Genomic DNA, 8,738 nt, shown 5'->3' with positions numbered 1-8,738 from the left:
GTCCTTAGTGGATTCCCTGATGGAGATAACAGGATCTGCATACCTTAAATCAGCGGTCCCTGACATTTTTAGCACCAGGGACTGGTTTCATGGAAGACAATTTTTCCACGGGCAGGGCAGGGTCAGGGATGGTTTTGAACCAAGCGCATTACCTTCAAGCTCACCTCCTGCTGTGCAGCAGGGTTCCTAGCAGACCTGGACCTGTACCAGTCCGCAGCCCAGCGGTTGGGGACCTCTGCCTTATGTGCTTTGCAAGAGTCCTATCTGTTGTTACCCCAGCCTCTTTCTGTGTTCTAGTTATATAAGTTACAATTCAGTACTCTTGATAGAATGAGAGAGAAATTAGCTCTTTTAACAGTACCCCATACTTCTGGGGAATCCGGGTGCTGCTCACTCACACACTAGTCCTTTCCCTTGCAGGAGAAATCATGGGCCGAGAAGATCTCATGGCCATAAGCTGAGCCACCTTGGGGTAGGGCTGGTTTGGGTCAAGTCAAGCTGTTCTTCTTACCCACTCTAATGCATCCGAACTGTCTAGGAACCTGGACTTCCACTAAGGTTCTCTTATACATGGGTGATTGTCTAAGAGTGTATTCCAGGGGTTCCTGGACTGTAGCTAAGAGGGGATGGAGCCAGATCAAGGGCCATTTCCGGTTCCACAGCTGTGACTGATGTCTGTCTGCCTATTATCTAACACACAGGTGGGTGGGCCTCCTCCCAGGTTCCTTGACATATGGTGCTAGACCCCACAGCGCCCACAAAGACACTTTTGTCTGTAGATGGATGCTGAAGTTTTGTTGTTGGGGGAAGACAAATACAAAGGATGTCTTATACTCCCATGATACTGATGTCACTCTCTGTTGTTTTTTTGGACATATTTGAAAAACTCCTTGCCTTAGTTTAGCATAAGCTGTTCTTTTGAACTCTGCTTCGTGTATGGGAGACAATAAATGTTGCTAAAGATGAATCTAAATTTCAGAATGCAGTAGAAGTTTTCAACCTATAAAATCAAATGTTATTGTGTACACATATGTGTATATATTACAATATATTAAAATGTAAATTAATCTAAATGTAGAATTAAACGAAAATTGACTCATACTTTCAAGGAATTTTATTTGTTCTTTTTCCATTTTTTTCTATTTTTCTTTTGAAATAATGTAAAATTTAAACATCTTTTTAATTTTCAAATTTTTTTTCTTTATAAATTGAGTATATGGTCATTTTTCCCTTTGCTTGGTAGATGTTTTTCCAATAAAAAAAACTTTGACCTTTTGGAAAGTCAGTGCTTCAAATAAAATAAAAGAAATCATCTAGAACCATTATATCTGTTGTAAATGATAGAAATGAAAATATGACTTTCTCATACATCTCATGTAAATGAGATTTTAAAATGACATACTAAAACTTTAACAACATGAATTGTGTGTTTTTCATCTGTCATTTGGGACCCCATGACTGCTGGCAGAGTACCTCTCACATAGACGATGGATAATAAATTGCATACAGTGAAAGGATATAAGAAAAACAGGACTTACTAAAATAATTGAAGAAAATGAGAAAATTTGATTTAATTAAAGATACTCTTTGTTTAACTATTTTCAATCTTCTTTCAAAACAACATAAATATATTACAATCTACTTACCTTGTCCCATCTAGTAAATAGAAAGAAAAAGTATGTCTCTGTTGTAAGCATGCCCTGCATTGAAAATTATCATAAAATACTCTTGAGTTGAAGGGATTTGGGGGCTGATCAAGGAAGAAGGTATTGACCACAAGATGACAGGAGCACACACTTTATGGGGGCAATGCTTTGACACGTTTGCATTCAGAGGAAGTTCGTCATAGCAAGAGACTGTCCAGAGGCTACTGGCTCTGTCCCTGCTCAGAAGGAGAGGTGAGCATGAAAACTTCCAAGAGAGTGAGACCCAGAGAAATGGTCTTTAAATATCAAGGTGATGTCACTCCACAGTAGAGCAGGAAATCTCTGGGTCAGAAAGTTCTAATGGGTAACAGCAGTTTGGGATCTTTTAATCACAAGGCATATCTTACCTATGGCTGACAGATGTTGGGTATGGTTTCATGTAGGCTCTAAAAGGTAAAAAATCTGCTTGTTTAGATAGCAATATATGAATGTATCAAATCAACATGGTGTACACCTTAAATGTATGCCATGTTATATGTCAAATATATCTCAATTAAAAAAATAATAATTTGAATGTGGAGACATTTGAGCATGGCTCCAGCGGGCTTTTGAGCTATTGAATCTCATCCTGCAGAAATGAAATAAACAGTACACAGACACCATCTTTTGACTCATTTGTATAATGTGGAGGTTCTCAGTTGGAACAGCCACACCACAAGAGATGCTAGTTACAGAGGATCAGTTGGTACTCCAAATCATAAAGTCTTTTTTCATCCACTAAAGTTACATTAAACCTGAACTGTTTCAAGTTCATCATGTTTTATAAACCAGTTCATTTACTATATTAGGTGAGCATGATTACAATATGCTCATGATGGTCAAATGATGGAGTAGTAATTTGGAAGTAACAACTGCAATGATATTTTTATATATCTATATTTTTACAGAGAGGAAGAGAAGAGGGAATATTTTCTTTAACAATTTAGCTGCATTCTGCTATCAAAATATTTTTTTGTATACAGAACATGGAAGATATATTTTAAAAGGACAGAACTAAAAACTAGGATATGTTAGAAACAGGTATCACCAAAGATTTAACTCAGTCAGAATGAGGAAGTACTGAGTTAGCCTACTTAAATTAGAAGCACAGATATGAAGGGTGGAAGAGAAAGTCAAAAGATATCAAGAAAGAGTGAAATTTGTCATTAAATATTTACACTGGCACTACACAGAACTGGCATTGTACTAATAGTAGCACAGTTTAATGGATCCATTACTCAGTGGATTATGTATAGAGGCCAATCAGGACACTAATAGGAATAGACAATGAAAACCATACAAAGTTAAAATAGTATAACAAAATTCAATCAGTCAAAAGTACTACAAATAAGTATAACAAAATGTTTCTTCTTTCTATAGGATTCAGTGAATGTAGTAAGGCCTCAAGTTACAATTAAAAAATAAACCAGTATATAAAAACTTAGGTGATGTGGGTTACAATGACTGCTCTTTGCTGCATTCAAACAGGTCCTTAGTGGTCAAGAAATAGTTAATTCTACTTTCAAAATGAGTTAGTTATTAGAAAAGCATAGTTTATATGCATAGGTGCAATCTAGGTCTGTAAGTATAGTAGATTTGAAGAATTCGAACTTACTCAAAATAATTATGTGAGGAGAAATTAATACCAATACCTTTCAAGTTAGATTTTTAACAATGGTTATTTTTGTAGTATTAAGGTGAGGATTTCTTTGCAAATCTCTCTCTTTTGGAGATAATATCTGGGAGAATCTCTGAGGAAAATAAAGGGTTAAGATATGCATCTACTGGTTCTATACGTGGTTGCCTGCAGTCAAATATAAGTGATTGGATTTCTTGTAGATAATATGTCCTTAAGCAACATTCCCAGTGCTTATTACCCTGCTCACACACTAAACTCAGCATCAGGCATTTGATTTCATTGGGATCCAATTCTGTTTTAATTGAAATATATTATGTAAAAAGTTAATAATCCACTGAAGTTGTAATTTACTAAATTGTACCCTGGTGACTCAAAGAGTCAACATAGCTTCCCAAAGTACCCAATATACCACAAGGGAGTTGTTTATGCCCCTGCTGAAGCCAATTGAATATATGTGTAAAATATTGTTTGCTTGTGTAAGCTAATCAGTTTCTTGTAAAGTTCCTTCAGTAAAGAAATGAATCAAAATCTAAGGCTTTTTTGAGTAAGAAGAGACATTTCTATGAATTTTTAAAATGGGAAAGAAATATCTATCAAATTTCAGTTATACATACATACATATTATATACTATAAGAAGAAAAATATTTGATTGTTGTCCCCATTTCCTGGCACATATCTCCTAAAACCCTGGAAATTTCCTAAGTGACAAGGGCGATAAGAACATTTTCTGGTCTAATGAGGCGATGCTTGGTGGGCCCCTAAAGAATTTCAGGATGAGAGCTGGTCCCAGAAAGATCAAACCCTGATTGGAAGCTGAGAACTTTCAGTCCCCTCCCCAAAACCTCCAGGGAGTGGACAGGGGCTGAAGACCGAGCTCATCATCAATGGGCACAGTCATGCCTATGTAATGAATCCTCCATATAAACCTCTAAATGATGGAGTTCAAGGAGCTTCTGAATTGGTGAAATAACCTACGTGTTGGAAGAATGGCACACCCCATCTCCACGGGACAGGGGCTTCTGAACTCAGGACCTCTCCAGACCATGCCCCAGGTAGCTTACATCTGGTCGTTCACTTGCATTCTCTATAACAAACTGTAATAGTAAATATAACTTCTTCTTGAGTTATGTGAGTCATTCTAGCACATTATCAAACTTGTGGGGAGTTGTGAGAACCCTCAGCTTAGTAGCCAAATTGGACGTAAGTGTGGGTAATCCAGGTACCCACTACTTGTGACTGCCGTCTGAACCGGGGCCAGTCTTGGAGGACTAAGCCCTTATGCTTGTGAAACCAGACACTAACACCAGGTAGGCAGTGTCAGAATTTAATTGAATTGTAGTACACTTAGTTGCTTTATATCTATATCTATAAATGCATTGTAATATTGTAAAGCATGTAGACCTGAGACTTATCCACAAGTTGGGATTTGAGATTTAATGGTCCTAAAACATGTACTAACTGTTCTGTACTCAAATGTAGTTAATTTAGATACCTTGTTTTGGGATGAAATTGAATCAGAATATTAGCGTTGGGAGGACCTTAGAAAGGCATATAGAATAACCTGTTCCATAGATGGAGGTACTGAAATCAAAAAGGTTAAGTAACTTGTTCAACTTCATATAGTTAGAATCATCAAAACTGGAACTAGAACTAAATTAACCTTCAATATCGAGTTATTTTTTGTCATTCTATGTTGCCTTCCATTAAGATGCATAATATATCTTAGAATAGTATAGGTTTCATTACTTAATAATCAGTTAAAAACAAATGTAATATCCAAATTGATGCCCAAAATTAACCAAAAAGTTTTTCAGTCAGGATGACAGACCAAATACACACTCTTTTCTCCCAAAACCCCATTAAAGAACAGCAAAAGAATGGAAAACTATAAACCCCCCAAACAACAGAGAGAATAGAAGAAAAGAGATTTCTGTGAGTCCCTGCTAGATGGATGCCATGAGCTAATAAAGCAAAGCAGAGGGAGCAAAAATCTATAGAATATGCATGGAAGATAATATAGCCAAAAAGAGACTTACAGAACATAACAAAGTACCAACATTTGAAATGCCAGAAATATTGATAAGCAGAAAGATAAAAAATCAAGGGGGAGGGTAGAGGTGAGGGAGGGAGATGGAATTGGCTGGGGTGGGGTGGAGGGATGGGGAGAAAATGCAGACAACTGTAATTGAATAAAAATAAAAATTAAAAAAAGAGAAATTCAAAGTAAAGAAATTCTTCTCTTACAGCTTACTGACTCCCACATGGAGTATGGAATACTAAGTTGGGCAGATGTACAGATGGAAAAACTCTTACACGTACAGAGTGCCAAAAATAGTTAATTAATGTCTTTATGTTATAAATATATTTAAATTAACTATTCAGAAAGGGATGATTGCTCTCTCAATGCATTCAATTATTTTCAGGAAAACATCAAATAAAAAAAGAGAGAATTAACTCAGAGTAATACAATTGGTTTCTTTGCATCAAGATAGTAATTTATTTGCAATGAGGTAAATGTGACTATTTCATGAAGATAATTTTTGTCATTAGGTGGTTCTATGAAGGTTTACTTACTTTTCATTTCTTTTTAATTAATGAAAACCAACATTATTTTCTGTCCCTGTGTTAACCAATACTGGGATACTTTCTTTCCTTATGTTCAATTGTACTGATACCGAAGAAAAGTACTTTAGTTCTTGCACCAAGAAACACCACTCCTCAAGGGTAAGACTGAGCCAACTAAAACACTTTTTTATCTAGATTAACAGCTTGCTCATCAAGACTATTTCAAGCTCTTGCCTCACTGTTTACCAATTGAAAGCTATTATGTTATAAACTCTGCCCACTCACAGTCAATCCGCCCCATTGCAAGATCTGACTTAAAATCATCTATCCCAGGCCCTCAAACCCTGTAAATATTCTTTCCTAGTTTCCCCACTTTTGAGGCATTGCTAACCCTCTGTCAAAATGTTCTCCCTTACTGCAGTTAATCTACTAAACTTGGACTTGTTTAATCAACAGGTCTTTCTGGTGGTCTATTGGGAGCTGATCCTTGACAGAGTACTCAGCCAAAGTCTTCTGACATGTTATCAGTCACTGAGTAAATATTTGTTATGTGCTTGGCATATGCTAGGGATGCTTGTGGGATTTGAGGGACTTGATCATAAATATGAGCTCTCACTCTAGCATGAGGTACATCATAAAATCAATCATTTCCAGACATGGCCATCTCATTAATCAAGTGTTATTTTGCTCTTTCTCTTTTATGCTGGACCTGGCTCTGACTTAAAAAGGTAAAATTTACATCTTGAAATTAACTGACCAGATATCAGAGGAAGTGTGACTTCCCTTGATATCTGGCCAGAGGGAGACTGGCTTAGCTTGAAGTTTATCAGTTTGTATTCAAAATCCATTTGCTTTTTTCCAAATCTTTTGATTTGGAAAAAAAATATTACTAATAGTACTAATTAAGTAGAGTAGGGCACATAATTTTAGGTATTTTTGTTATCATGGAGATAAATTTTTGCTGATTCATTCAGTTCAGTTTGATATGCAATGCTAACATGATTGGCTAATTTCTGATGTAAGCCTGAGATCATAGAACAGAACAGACTTCATTGATCCATAACAGATAATTCAATCTTGTCACTATTAAGTTTTAACCTACTGATCCAATGTCTGTAGTTCACATTTCAGGCCTGAGTGCATGAATTTCCACCGTAGTTCTAGAAATAATCTAGCCTCCTAGGAATACTGCAAAACAGAGCTGAGATCATTAGAGTGATTAAAAAAAAAAAAGACACCCTTCTACTCTACACCAAGTCTAATTTGCCCTCCACTAACATGCATAACCATACCTCAATTTTAGGTTTGAAATTATTCCTGTGGCCTTTCCTAATCAGAATAAGTAAACTAAACAAAACAGCTTTTTGAGAATTACACCTAATCGTTGCTCAAACTGGTGAGATAGCTTTCTAAAGAAAATAATGCTTGTTTTAAAGCATTGAAGGCCCTTGAGACAAAGCTGTTTTTATCCCTCTCCTTGCCAAAAAAAGGAAAACATCTGGCTAGGGATGTGAGATAACAGTTGGGTTAGGGAGGGAGATTACTTGAATAAATCTTCCTTCAGAACTTCCATGTCTTTCTCTGAAGATTCCTAGGTAAATCTCCTGGAGGAGTCAAATGTTTGTTTAATTAAACTACAATGAGGTGTTTTACATCTTGTAAACTGTGTTCATATTCATTACTCATGATCTCAGTTCAGTTCATTACTATTGTAAACTATTATTCTGATTTTATAAATAAGATTGAGAGAGATTAAATAAAGAGCCTTCAATTTATATCACAGGGCTAGTTTGTGATGAAACCCTTTCTGAAATGAGGTTATTCTAACTTCAAATCCAGTGTTCCTTATTCATGTCAAGAAGTTGGAAACCATTTCCTGAGTTAGATATAGAAAAATAATGTGATGGTGCCCATGTGTACAAAATTGAAATTAGAGAAAGTTGGGTCAAAGTAAAAGAACTATCATTTATTGAGATAGATTTCACTAGCATACTAGTATAGCAGAACCTTCATCTTCTGTCGCAAGTTTACAAATACCACCTAACTTTATCTTCACTGAAGATCTTCAGTGTAGATATATCCTTTATCATTTTTAACTTGACTTCATCTCTGGCTTCTTGTGCTCATCCTGCTTCTCTTCTAAGCACTCTTCTGCTTGTGGGAAAACCCAGAGGGGCGTTGGCAGTAGCCTCAATCTTGAAAAGGATAAAGACACGATGGAGTATTTAAAAATTGAAAATGATGATGATAATTGAGCAGAGGTGAAAGTCGCTTGACTACAAATTTAGAAAAACAAAATGAAAAATATTAATTTTATGAACTGAAACTCTCTTTATGTACAAAGAGGACTACCATGCTTATTATCAGGGAAGATTTTTAAAACAGAAAGTATGATAACCTTGTCAATCAAGGATACATAAATCTTTGTTGTTGAATCCCAGGATACTTTATTATACTAGCTTGAAAGTTACAGTATTTATGTCCATTATTTCACAGCTTTGCCTTGAAATGCTGTAGCGCCACCTCATAAGAGGCTATTTTGAATGTCCCATCATTACTTTAGATCCCATAGGTAAGCATGAAATATAAACATTTCACATGCTATCACATAAAATCTAAAATACAAATATTTGAAAGGTTTTGTAATCCCTGATGGTATTTTCAATCAAAAAGTTATAATTATTGAATGAGAGGGTGAACTAGAAGGAGAAACTATGCTCATATATATTTTCCTTGAAGGTGTTGGTCATCTATTTGTTACTAGACTTATACTAGACTTATTCTACTCCTAGGATTTAGGGGAAGAAGAGGCTGGCAGAGAAAAACAAAATCTGTTTGTCAATCTAGA

The sequence above is a fragment of the Desmodus rotundus genome, chromosome X (assembly GCF_022682495.2).
Source record: "Desmodus rotundus isolate HL8 chromosome X, HLdesRot8A.1, whole genome shotgun sequence".
Classification (NCBI taxonomy): Eukaryota; Metazoa; Chordata; class Mammalia; order Chiroptera; family Phyllostomidae; genus Desmodus; species Desmodus rotundus.
This window is presented reverse-complemented; position numbering follows the sequence as displayed.